At 46.6% G+C, this 12,551-nt stretch overlaps 1 long non-coding RNA gene across 1 annotated transcript; it reads right to left on the reverse strand.

Annotated features, from left to right (window-relative positions):
* Positions 1-405: 405 nt before the first annotated feature.
* On the reverse strand, positions 406-2,029 carry LOC142492027 (uncharacterized). Its single transcript, XR_012800679.1, has 3 exons — positions 1,918-2,029; positions 702-860; positions 406-615 (listed from the first exon to the last, which is right to left on the reverse strand). It is a non-coding gene; the product is annotated as an uncharacterized LOC142492027 (long non-coding RNA).
* Between the last annotated feature and the right edge of the window lie 10,522 nt (positions 2,030-12,551).

Below are 12,551 nucleotides of genomic sequence, written 5' to 3' on the forward strand. Positions count from 1 at the left end.
TGAAGTCTGGCGATCTGTCATTGGAAAAAAAGGACATTTAGTTTAAGAGATACAGTACACAGTAAAAACAGTGGGGAAAAAATGAGACACGGTTACCGCACTTACTCCGCTGGCGTCTTCACCCAGTTGATACCGCGCTCAAGGATATGCGCTGTTGACGCGGTGTGCTTCGGATCGTTGTCCTGGTAGAAACGGTGACCACCCGGGAACTCGCGTGTGATGTATTCCACAATCTCAGGCACAATTTTGTCTTGGAAGAAAGCTTTATCCATGATTCCTATAACAAGAAAAGAAAAGTGCTCAAAAAACTGCACACTAATACAGTACAATGCATAAGGCTACATTATATTTTATATTTTACCTTCAAAGATGACAATGCATCCTGGTCCACGCCTAAAGATGGCACCCCACACATGCATCTTCACTGGGTGTTTTGGCCGCGGCTTCATAGATATGCAACCTTTTTTGTGGAATGCAAAGGTGGCAAATTTCTCCAGCGATACAGTAGACTCGTCAGTGAAGATGCAATCCTGGAAAGTTTCCCCACTGAAGATCCATGCCTGGGCCTGGACCACTCTTTTGATTTTGTTAACGTCCCTTATCATGGGGTACGGTCTGTAATGACAAGGAATAATTAGTTTTAGAGGTACAGTACAGTTTCTTAAACAACACTTTTACCTCCTGTATTGTCCAGTACTAACCTCACACGTCCATATTTCCATCCAATTCTGCGTCTCATCTTCTTTATGCTGGTCTCGGATACAGTGAGATTGTGATTTTCTTGCAGAGTGTATTTGACCCTTAATGCACTCTTCTCATCATTCTTCTCACTTATTTTGTCGACCAGAAGAGTTGTCTCCCTACAATGTACAGAAAAACAACAATCCAGTGAGTTACAGTGTAGTAGGCCACTACGAGGGGCGGACGACTCTGCGCATGCGCTGCCTCGCATCAACGGATGCAGATAGCTTCCTGGCCTGAGAGACCCGGCGGTCAAATCTGCGCATGCGCTTCAACCTCCCATGTCTGTGTGGACGTATGGGGGGAATGGCGGCTCTCCACCTCCGGCCCCGGCGGCGCTCAGTCAGCGGGACACAGGGAAGGGGAAGCGGAGTTAGGGAGGAGAGAGGCTGAGCAGCGGCTCCTCCTCTCACAGCCGGAGGACTTGCGGGGCTTCCGCCATCTAACTACACCCACACCCGCAGCACCGGAAGCTCTGCGCCAGCCATCTTTGTACACCCATGGCAGCGGACGTGTGGGGTTAACGGCGGCCGTTAGGAGTGGCGCCGGCGGCTATCGCCGGCACCGCATGTCACAGCAGGCGTGTGGGGGGGAGGGATGGGGAAGCCCTGCCGTCACTTCCGTTTCACATTTGTCCCCCATCTCTCCCGTTTTACCCCATCAGAATAGGTGCCACTAAAGAAGTTTCACTTCAAAAATATACATATACCGTTGTTATATAAATATACTGAAATAACTATAAAATTAGATACAGTAGATCTACAGTACACAATATAGTGTTCTATTAATATGCAGCAATATAAGAAATATACATATACCGTTGTTATATAAATATACCGAAATAACTATAAAATTAGATACAGTAGATCGACAGTACACAATATATTGTTCTATTAAGATGCAGCAATATAAAAAAATATACATATAATGTTGTTATATAAATATACCGAAATAACTATAAAATTAGATACAGTAGATCGATAGTACACAATATATTGTTCTATTAATATGCAGCAATATAAAAAATATACATATACCGTTGTTATATAAATATACCGAAATAACTATAAAATTAGATACAGTAGATCTACAGTACACTATTACAGTACACTAGTAGATCTACAGTACAATATTTTATAAAAAAATAAATAAATTTAGTTATATAAATATACTTACGCGTTAGTTACCGTTGGTGTCCTCGTGCGTTGTCTGGTTTTCCGTGTGCATGATAGCTCACGGTGGTTGATGGCACAACGAGGCCAGAAGTAGCTAACCAGCGTTGGATATCTGCAATTTGGTGTCCGCTCATGTACATCTCCTTAATTCGCATGCTGAGATCCTTTGAAATCTTTTTAACAGGCATTGCTGCGAGTAGAAAGAAATACAAACACAAGAATGTATATTCGATGTTTAGTCGATGTGTATTCAATGTGCAGTGAATCCACAAAATGGATGGTGTATTTATACGTTAATGACTCACATTAGAGTACGCCCACTTTCAACACCTCTACCTCGTCGCCATGCATAAAAGGTTACACACTTTGTATAGCCCACCACTCGATGATCTTTATCTGAACTTGCCCTTGTCCAGATACTGCATTGTGCCATCTGCTTCCATGGATCAATCTCGATTCTACGGATGCCGGAAGCCACTCGCCTCTGCCGTGCCTATCACACAGAAAAAGCGAAAGGCAGCAGCAGTTTCCAAGCCAAGGCCAAAGCGACAGGCTAAGGCCAATAAAGAAAACCTTCTGCTGACCCCAAAGGCTAAGGGTTTTAATAGACGTCAGCCTTATTATGTCAAGAAGAAATAAGGTGATGTACACTCAACGCAAAACAAATGGCAGCCAACCCAACAAACCCGCAGACCACTTCCTCCAATACGCTTCAACGATTCTGCCGCCGCTCTCCTGGATATCTTCAGCCCATCTTCTCTACTGCTCTTCGACGATGCTGCCGCTGGTGTCCCTGAAATTCACGGGTCACTTTCTCCTTTGCGCTTAGACGAAAATCCAGAGGTCACTTTCTTCAACGACGCTGCCGCTTCTCCTCTCCCGGATATACACAGGTCACCACCTCCACCTTTCTTCGACGACGCTGCCGCTTCTCTCCATGGAACCCCCATCTCATCCTCCGTAGCACCCATCCACCCAGATGTCCACAGCACGCCATGCAAAAGAAGCAGCTCGTTAGACCGGATGCTGAATGGGATAAGTGTGGATATCCCCGGGAACTCTATTGTGCTGGCAAAAATAGATCTGCTTCTGGAGACCATGCTAAATATGGATCAACGGATGCTAAATATGGATCAACGGATGCAGAAGATGGATCAACGGATGGAGAAGATGAATCGACGGATGGAGAAGATAGAGACTGACATAGCGGGGATACATAATTTGCTCGGTGTTCATGTCCCTGTATCCCCGACGCCAGAGCAGGAGGGTGGCATGGATGTGATGAATGAGACCTTCGACCACCTTCTATCACCAAGCGCAACCCCTCCACCAGAAGAATTTGTGTTCTATGTAAAGAAGGTTCTTGTGGTCCGTGAGAATAGTAAACAGCTCTTTTGACTCCTCCAGCAGGTGTCTCCACTCTTGAAGAGCCATCTTCATGGCCAGAAGTTCCCTGTTACCCACGTCATAGTTCCTCTCGGCGGATGTGAATTTCTTGGAAAAATATGCACAGGGATGTAACTTATCTTGAGGCATGGGTCTCTGAGAAAGAACGGCTCCAGAGCCGCAATCAGAAGCGTCGACTTCCAGGACGGAGGGAAGTTCAATGTTGGGATGACGGAGAATAGGTGCAGATATAAAAGCTTCCTTGAGTGTCTCAAAAGCGGAGATGGCCTCGGATGACAAAGCAGAAGGATCAGCTCCTTTTTTGGTGAGCGCAGTGAGGGGTGCTGCAATGGTAGAAAAACTCTGTATAAACTTACGATAGTAATTAGCGAGCCCTAAAAAACGTTGTATGGCTTTGAGAGAATTGGGTCTTGGCCATTCAGTAACTGCTTGAAGTTTACCGGAGTCCATCATAAACCCCTCATCGGAAATGATGTACCCCAGAAATGGAGTAGATACCTGATGAAAGGTGCACTTCTCCAGTTTGGCGTACAAATGGTGTTCACAGAGACGGGAAAGGACGTAGGAGGTGTGGCGTATATGGTCCTGGAGATCTTTGGAAAAAAATCAGGATATCATCCAAGTATACTATAACAAAAATATTGAGTACCTTACGAAAGACGTCGTTGATGAAATCCTGGAAGACAGCGGGAGCATTACATAAGCCGAAAGGCATTACAAGATACTCGTAGTGTCCACTACGCATGTTGAAGGCCGTTTTCCATTCATCCCCCTTTCTGATGCGCACCAGGTTATAGGCACCACGTAGATCCAACTTGGAAAAAATCTTGGCCCCCTGTAATTTATCGAACAGTTCGGTAATGAGGGGAAGGGGGTAACGATTTTTGATAGTTATGTGGTTCAAACCCCTGTAATCGATGCAAGGCCTCAACGACCCGTCCTTTTTCTTGATGAAGAAAAACCCAGCCCCTTGGAATTGGAGAGACGAATAAAGCCTTTATTGAGATTCTCCTGGATATATTTATCCATAGCGTGAGATTCTGGTAACGACAAGGGGTAGGTCTTGGACTTGGGTAGGGATTAACCTGGAACCAGATCAATCGGACAATCGTAAGTCCTGTGTGGCGGCAAAAGGTCTGACTGTACCTTATTGAAAACGTCCCGGAATTGATGGTAAACAGAAGGTAGAATAACTTCGGGAACAGAGGTATTGGCCAGCAGTTGATGAGTCTCGCCTGACCTCGGCCTCCAGGAGATGGGAGCAGAGGAAGTCCAGTCAATGAGAGGATTGTTAAGCTGTAGCCAAGGAAGACCAAGGGTGATGGGTATCCCAGGAGCGTGAATGGCATCGAGAACTAAGATCTCCTTGTGCAGATGTGAGGACAGAAGCAAGGGGGCTGTCTCTAAGGAGATGAGGGCCGGGGTAAGAGGACGTCCATCGATACCGACGAGTGCAATGGGAACCTTCTTCCTCACGAGCGGTATGCACTTTAACCTGGCGAATTCAAGGTCCACGAAGTTTCCTCCAGCTCCTGAGTCAATGAAAGCGACGGTAGAAGTCTGGAACTTATCTCCTGAAAGGGAGACTGGAAATGTAAGTTTCTTAGGGAGTTCACCTTTATGAAGGGGACGTGGAGACATTTCACCCAGAGAGAGCCCCTCAGTACTCACTGGGTGATCCCGTTTCCCGGACGCAGTGGACACTCCCGAACCAGATGATCCATGGATCCGCAGTAGAAACACAATCCCCCGGCGTGGCAGAACTGCCGTATCGGTGTGCGGATGCGTTGTACCCCCAATTGCATTGGCTCTGGCAACTCCAGTGCAGGACAAAGAGGTGTGGTAGCACTTGGGGGAGCAGGAGTGCTGCTGGGAGTACTGGAGAACGGAACCTGAAAGTTATGGAAGCGAGTGCGCTGACGCTCTGAGCGGCGTACCTGGATACGTTGATCCACTCGGACGGCCAAATCAATGAGGACCTCCAATTGATCCGGCCTGGATTGGCGAGAGAGTTCATCCTTGATGGGATCTGCCAGGCCTTGCCAGAATACGGAGATGAGAGCCTCTTGTCCCCAGTTAGTCTCGGCTGCTAGAGTCCGGAATTCCACAGCATACTGTGTCACCATTCACCGTCCCTGAGTGATCTGGAGAAGAGAAACAGATGCCATTTCCCGACGAGCGGGGGAATCGAATACTTGTTGGAACTCTGCTTTAAATGCCGGTAATCTTGGGTAAGATCAGAATGTCGCTCCCAAACCAGGGAAGCCCAAGCTAGGGCGCTGCCAGTGAGGAGGTTATAAATGTAAGCTACCTTCTTGCGACCAGTATTGTAGAGATGGGGGGCCATTTCAAACTGTACCTCACACTGGTTTAGGAAACCCCTACATTCTTGCGGTTCACCTGCAAAAGGCTTGGGGGGAGGAATCCTTACATTGGAGATGCTAACTGCGCTTGCGGAGTGGGGGCTTACATCTGGCGAGGTTGCGGTCGGTACTCGGTCTGAGAGTACTGCGACTTGGCGTGTAAGTGCCACAATTTGATCCGCCATGGCCTGGTTTTGCTGAAGCAGATTGGAGAAAAACTGTTGAAGTTCGGTCTTGTCTGCGTCTTGTGGGCTTGACATAATGTTACGCCGGTGCTGCCCGCAGACCAGACCCGTCCCCTGAGCTGAAGGGGGAAGTGGTAATACACGCACCCGCAGCAAAGGGAGCGTGTCCAGAGTGTGGTATGAAGTGTTGCCAGGCCAGGTGTAGTAAGGTAGACAATACTTGCTGGTACCGGTTGTAGAGAGAGAGAGTGAAGAATGCCTTGCCGAGGTCAGGGAGTGGAGAGCGGAGATAGGTCGTAGTCCAAGCCATGTTAGAGGAGCTAGATAAAGAAGGAAAGTCCAATTAGGAATGGAGGCGGGACAGGAAGAGCTACAGGGAGACATTGCAGATTGGTGCAGGCATAACAGGCCAGATGAGTCTTGTTGGTAACCTGAGTATGCTCGTCTGGTGTGCGGGGGCGGAGCCTGAGGTCCGGGGGACGGGAAGAAGAGTATGCAGAATGAGTGTGCTCCGTAACGCGTGTACGCGCGTGGACCGAGCCAGTGGATGGTGCAGGTGTGCGCGCGGGAGGGTGTGGGCGCGCCCGGCGTTGAGCAGAGGAATTGCCGAGGGGAGTGATCCCGCGACGGCGGCAGGGGCGGGGAGCCGCAGAGGTCGGTAAGGCAGGATTGTTTTGTGTGTCCAGGGACTCCCTGGGGGGAGAGAGTGCTCTGTGTGGGGAGTGCGGGGGATGCCGATTCTTGACATCAACGTAGCTGGATCTAGATTGGAGAGAGTGGGTTATCAGATATTTGCCAGAGTCTTGGGTTGGAGAAGTTAGAGTAATAAAGTCCGTTAGCCGTGGTCTGGAGTTCGAGAGATTGGAATTGTAGTGATCCGTATAGCTGTGGTCTGGGGTTGGAGAGGTAAGCGTAGTATTGATCTGTATAGTCGTGGTCTGCATTGGAGAAGTTTGAGTAGTATCGATCCGTATAGCCATAGTCAGTATCCAGAGAGGTTCCAAGTTCAAGCCGGGTCGGTACACAAAGAATCAAGCTGCAGAGAAAAACAGGACAAGGGAGCAAGACGTAACAAAATGCAGGAGCTCATGGCTAACACTAATTATGTGTGTATATGGGAAACAAACAAGAAGAAAACAGTGCAAAATTTAAGTGTAGATGTATTGACAATGAGGTAAATAATAGGGTGTAGTCTTGGTTCTGATGGTATGCCTACTCACAAGATGTCAGAAGTAAGAATGCGTTTAGCAGATAGGGCTGCTACCCATGGGGTATACGTGGTGGGTGGATCTCCCTCCAGGCTCGTCTCGTCAGTGGGATGGTAGTGTATGTAAAAAAGGGGAAAGAGCACTACATAGCGCGATCAGGTGGATAATAAACTTTATATAAAAAACAGGTATAAAAATGCGCACTTACAATGTGCAAAATTAAAACAAGCGTTTGTCACAATATATGTGTGTAGTGGGTTCACCACAGCTCTCACCGCCTCCCCTGGATACTCCAAGTTTCCTTCGCCTACAGTGTGAGATCGCAGCTCCTCTCTTTGCGTCCTTCTGTGCGTCTGACATCACAGCTCTGAGGTTTGGGAAACTACGGGTCGCCCACTAGTCCAAAAAGCACCACTCTACGCGTTTTGCCCAGTCTTGATAGACTGCATCCGGCTTCGTCAGGAGTGTGTATGCTTGGGATAAAAGGTGCCTATATATACCCTATTCTATCCAATAATATAATTATCTAAAACAATTAGACCAATGCCCATAGCGCTAAGTGCAATTTGATTAGGCAAAGCTGTACTCATTAATAAATAAACTCGATTACAATGAGATAACATTATGAGAGTATATAATACATATTTAGACATCATGAAACGTCAATAGAGGAGATAAAATTAGACTATAAGTGTATTTTTTGATCACGGAGGATAAATATATTTAAGCATATGATACTATTATAAATAGTGAAACCAGAGAACTAGGACTCAATAATTAATTAATAATGGGTCAGTTAATAGAGACAGTGCTCTGTGTATCGGTTATCAAAATAACCTACTAACAATTATCATATTACAAGGTGCATGAAATTATACTAGGGGATAACAGTAATTATTTTGGCTATAGCGATAATATATAGGGATAATTATACTGAATACAGCCTATCACTGGGGTTATTTATTACATACTCTCATAATGTTATCTCATTTTAATCGAGTTTATTTAATAATGAGTACAGCTTTGCCTAATCAAATTGCACTTAGCGCTATGGGCATTGGTCTAATTGTTTTAGATAATTATATTATTGGATAGAATAGGGTATATATAGGCACCTTTTACCCCAAGCATACACACGCCTGACGAAGCCGGATGCAGTCTATCAAGACTGGGCGAAACGCGTAGAGTGGTGCTTTTTGGACTAGTGGGCGACCCGTAGTTTCCCAAACGTTAGAGCTGTGACGTCAGACGCACAGAAGGACGCAAAGAGAGGAGCTGCGATCTCACACTGCAGGCGATGGAGACTTGGAGTATCCAGGGGAGGCGGTGAGAGCTGCAGTGAACCCACTACACACATATATTGTGACAAACGCTTGTTTTAATTTTGCACATTGTAAGTGCGCATTTTTATATCTGTTTTTTATATAAAGTTTATTATCCACCTGATCGCGCTATGTAGTGCTCTTTCCCCTTTTTTACATACACTACCATCCCACTGACAAGACGAGCCTGGAGGGAGATCCACACACCACGTATACCCCATGGGTAGCAGCCCTATCTGCTAAACGCATTCTTACTTCTGACATCTTGTGAGTAGCATACCATCAGAACCAAGACTACACCCTATTATTTACCTCATTGTCAATACATCTACACTTAAATTTTGCACTGTTTTCTTCTTGTTTGTTTCCCATATATGCTCCTCCTGGATTGTATGAGATCTAACACACTTCTTGGAACCAGTGAAACAGGTCCCACCAGAGGGTTTGAGCAGAGTCATTTATTATTAATTTGTCTTCAGTTGAAGTTTATTATTTGGCACATATTGTACATTGCACTTATTATTAGTTGCACTTACTATCATTGTTCACATTTTGAGTTGTTTGTGCCTTGCTTCACTATTATTCACAATAACACTAGTTATGCACAGCAAAGCAGGAATGAATGAGCAGGGCATATAAAGGATACCAGATCCAATGAGATAGGAGGCGGAACGGAGGCGTGGCCTCCGCAGAGAAACGGATAGGCTAGGACAGGGGGGCGCAAACTTTTTTCCCTGCGCCCCCCTGCCGGCTGTCCCCTCACTCCCGCGCCCCCCTCCCAACCCCAACTTACCCGCGCTCCGGCGTAATGACGTCACGTTGCCATAGCAACGTGACGTCACATGACCTTGCAGCGTCATTTTGACGCCGCGCTGCCATGGCGACACAGGGAGGAAGCCGCCGGAGCCACGGTAAGTTAGGTTTACAGAGGCCCTGCAGCTCCCCCGGCACTTAATTTAAGTGCCTTCGGGAAGCGCGCGGGGCCTCTGTAAACCCCGCGCCCCCCGTCGGCAGTGTCGCGCCCCCCCTGGGGGTCGCGCCCCACAGTTTGCGCACCGCTGGGCTAGGAGACAAGTGGGCTAATAGAACACTTGACACGCAGCTAGGGCACGGTGCACGGGCGTTTCCCGGCTTCGTGGGACTGTGGAGCAGCAGGTGACCAGGCAGTCCGCAGTAAAGGCACAATCCTCCCATTTTCCGATGTTGTTTCTCAGAAGGAGAGAGTTATGTGTCACGGTAACTTATGTCAAGTTATAATAAACACCAAATATCTGGGTTGAACAGAACGAGGCTTAGATATAATAAAATATATTTATTCCTTAAAAAGGTGAACACAGCAATATAGTACAATTAACAGGCAAGAAGGTAACAGTTACTTAGAGTTGGGGAATGGAGAAGTATCAGCTAGCAATTTTCCAGCAATCCGATGACATTTAAGATGAAATCAGAAGTGCAACAAAAACTGTAGAGTTGACACAGTTTATATACCTTTGTAACCCTATTCTTAACATTGAATACAGACTATTGGTGATCAATTATCTGTATCCAATCCCTAACGTGGAAACACAGTTTAACCCATGCCCCCCCGCTAGTTAAATCAGGGGCGACGACCAGTCTACCAGATGAAGTATCTGGCAGGATCTTCATTGTTTGTAGGCGTAGATATAACACTTACAAACCACTCCAGTTTGATGCTTCTCCGCCCTCAGGTAAACAGTTAGAGTGGCAGAGTCTTTTGATCAGTACTTGGTTCCTAGTGTTATCAATCAGGGCAGTTAACTTTTGATCACAGGGCTTATGCTAAATCATCCGGCTGCCCTTCCTGACCTATTAGAATAGCAGATGGAGTCTGCATTTTCAGAGCAGATCCAAAATACCATATACACTTTAATATCTTCACATATTAATAAGTTCCGTTCTGGTGGGCCAAGTGGGTCGCAATTTGCCAGTTTTTAATGCCTACAGTGACTCTACATATTGGCCAAATTTCAACTCTCTGCGACCTCCACAACCAGAGATACAGAAATGCACTTTAAATACAGGATTATAATGAAACATGGGAACAGGGGAACATACATATTCCTGACATGACAAGCTGTAAGCCACATGCCTGGACCGCAGTCCAGTTAACCCATTGCCTCCCTGGTGAGGTCAGGGGGTGGCCATATGGGATGCAACCCCTTTAATACCGGGCCAACCCCCTCTCCCTCTACATGATGACATCCGAACTGCATTGGTTCTGGAGCCTCAAGAGCTGGGAAAGTAGAAGGGGAAACATTGGGAACAAGAGCCGTAAATGTGAGAGAACGAGAGTGATGGCGCTCAAGCCTCCTTTCTTGAAGGCGTTGATCCACCCTAATACACATGGCAATCAGATCCTCAAGTACAGTGGTTCTCTCTTGAGCAGCTAATTCATGCTTTACCATCTACGAGAGTCCTTGCCAGAAAGCCGCAGAAAGTGCCTCATCGTTCCAACCCGTCTCCGCCGCGATGGTCTGAAATTCCAGAGCATATCTTGCGACTGGTCTGTGACCCTGAGAAATTTAAAATAAAGAGGAGGCAGCAGTAATCTTACAGCCAAGGGTAGCAAAGATTTGTTTAAATTCTTTCTTGAAACGTGGAAAGTCTTGAACAATCTCCGGTCTCTGCTCCCAGATGGGAGATGCCAATGCATCTCAGTTTAGTAAAGCAATGATATATGCCACCTTAGATCTATCAGAAGAAAAGCAGGAAGGAGTTAACTCGAACTTTATGTCACATTGGTTGAGGAAACCTCGACACCCCTGGGGATCTCTCGCAAAATGATTGGGAGTGGGTAGACATGGCTCGAGAGTGAAGCTTCAGGGGAAGCAACAGACAAGGTAGCAGGTCTAATAATTCTGGACTGTGACTGGTTAAGGGAAACCGTGGCCAAATTTTGAGTAAGAGAATCAATGTGGTTATCCAGGTATTGGAAATGTTCAGAAATTGAAGACAGGGCTTGGCCCACCTCAGGGGGTCCATGTTCATTGGGCTGAGCATACTGTAATGCTTGCACTACCCACGAGTAAGACAGGACCCCAGTACTGAGGTGGGAAGGTATCAAACCACGCACCCACAGCATCGGAAGCGTGCCTGGCAGTCGGATTGCCAATGTACGAAGTAGCTTTTGGGGAGCGCAGATGTCACCATATGTGAAAAATATATATATATAATAATATAGTGTAGTAATTCCAATATAAACGACAACTAGGTATTCACAGAAATGGAGACTCACACTTTCCCAATTGGGTAACAGCAATAGGTGAATCAATGTGGTTTAGGTTCTTCCCATTGATAGAAGGCATATGGTCTCAGCGTGATTTCCCTCAATGTAACAGAGATGACACTTTTAGTGCAACATTGCATGTTCAATTGATGTGTATATTTAAGCAGCAAATATTACACTTACATTTACACAATGTGCATAGACACATAAGACTATAGATGAGTGGCTCGTTTGTCTGCCGTCAGCCCCTGCTGGTATGATGCATCGCGTCACTTCCGGCGATTCGTCGCGTCACTTCCGGTTTGCGATCGGTCTCGGTTTGGAACGACTGGCACAGGGCAATAATGGGAGCTCGTCCAGCCTACTGCAACTTGACTCTACATGTTTCGCTTATCAAAAAGCTTCATCAGGAGTCAGGGCTTGGCCCACCCCAGGGGGTCCATGTTCGTTGGGCTGTGCATACTGTAATGTTTGTGCTACCCACGAGCAAGAAAGGACACCGGAACTGAGGTGGGATGGTATCAAACCCCGCACCCACAGCATCGGAAGCGTGCCTGGCAGGTGGATTGTCAACATAGCTGGATCTGGATTGGAGAGAGTGGATTAACAAATACTTGTCAGAATCTTGGGTTGGAGAAGTTAGAATAGTAAAGTCCGTTAGCCGTGGTCTGGAGTTGGAGAGATTGGAAATTGTAGTGATCCGTATAGCCGTAGTCTGGGGTTGGAGAGGTAAGCGTAGTATTGATCAGTATAGCCATGGTCTGGTTTGGAGAAGTTACAGTAGTATTGATCCGTATAGCCGTGGTCTGTATCCAGAGAGGTTCCAAGTTCAAACCGGGTCGGTACACAAAGAATCAACCTGCAGAGAAAACACATGATAAGGGTGAAAGGCACAAAAAATCG

This window comes from Ascaphus truei, chromosome 4, assembly GCF_040206685.1.
Source record: "Ascaphus truei isolate aAscTru1 chromosome 4, aAscTru1.hap1, whole genome shotgun sequence".
Taxonomy (NCBI): Eukaryota; Metazoa; Chordata; class Amphibia; order Anura; family Ascaphidae; genus Ascaphus; species Ascaphus truei.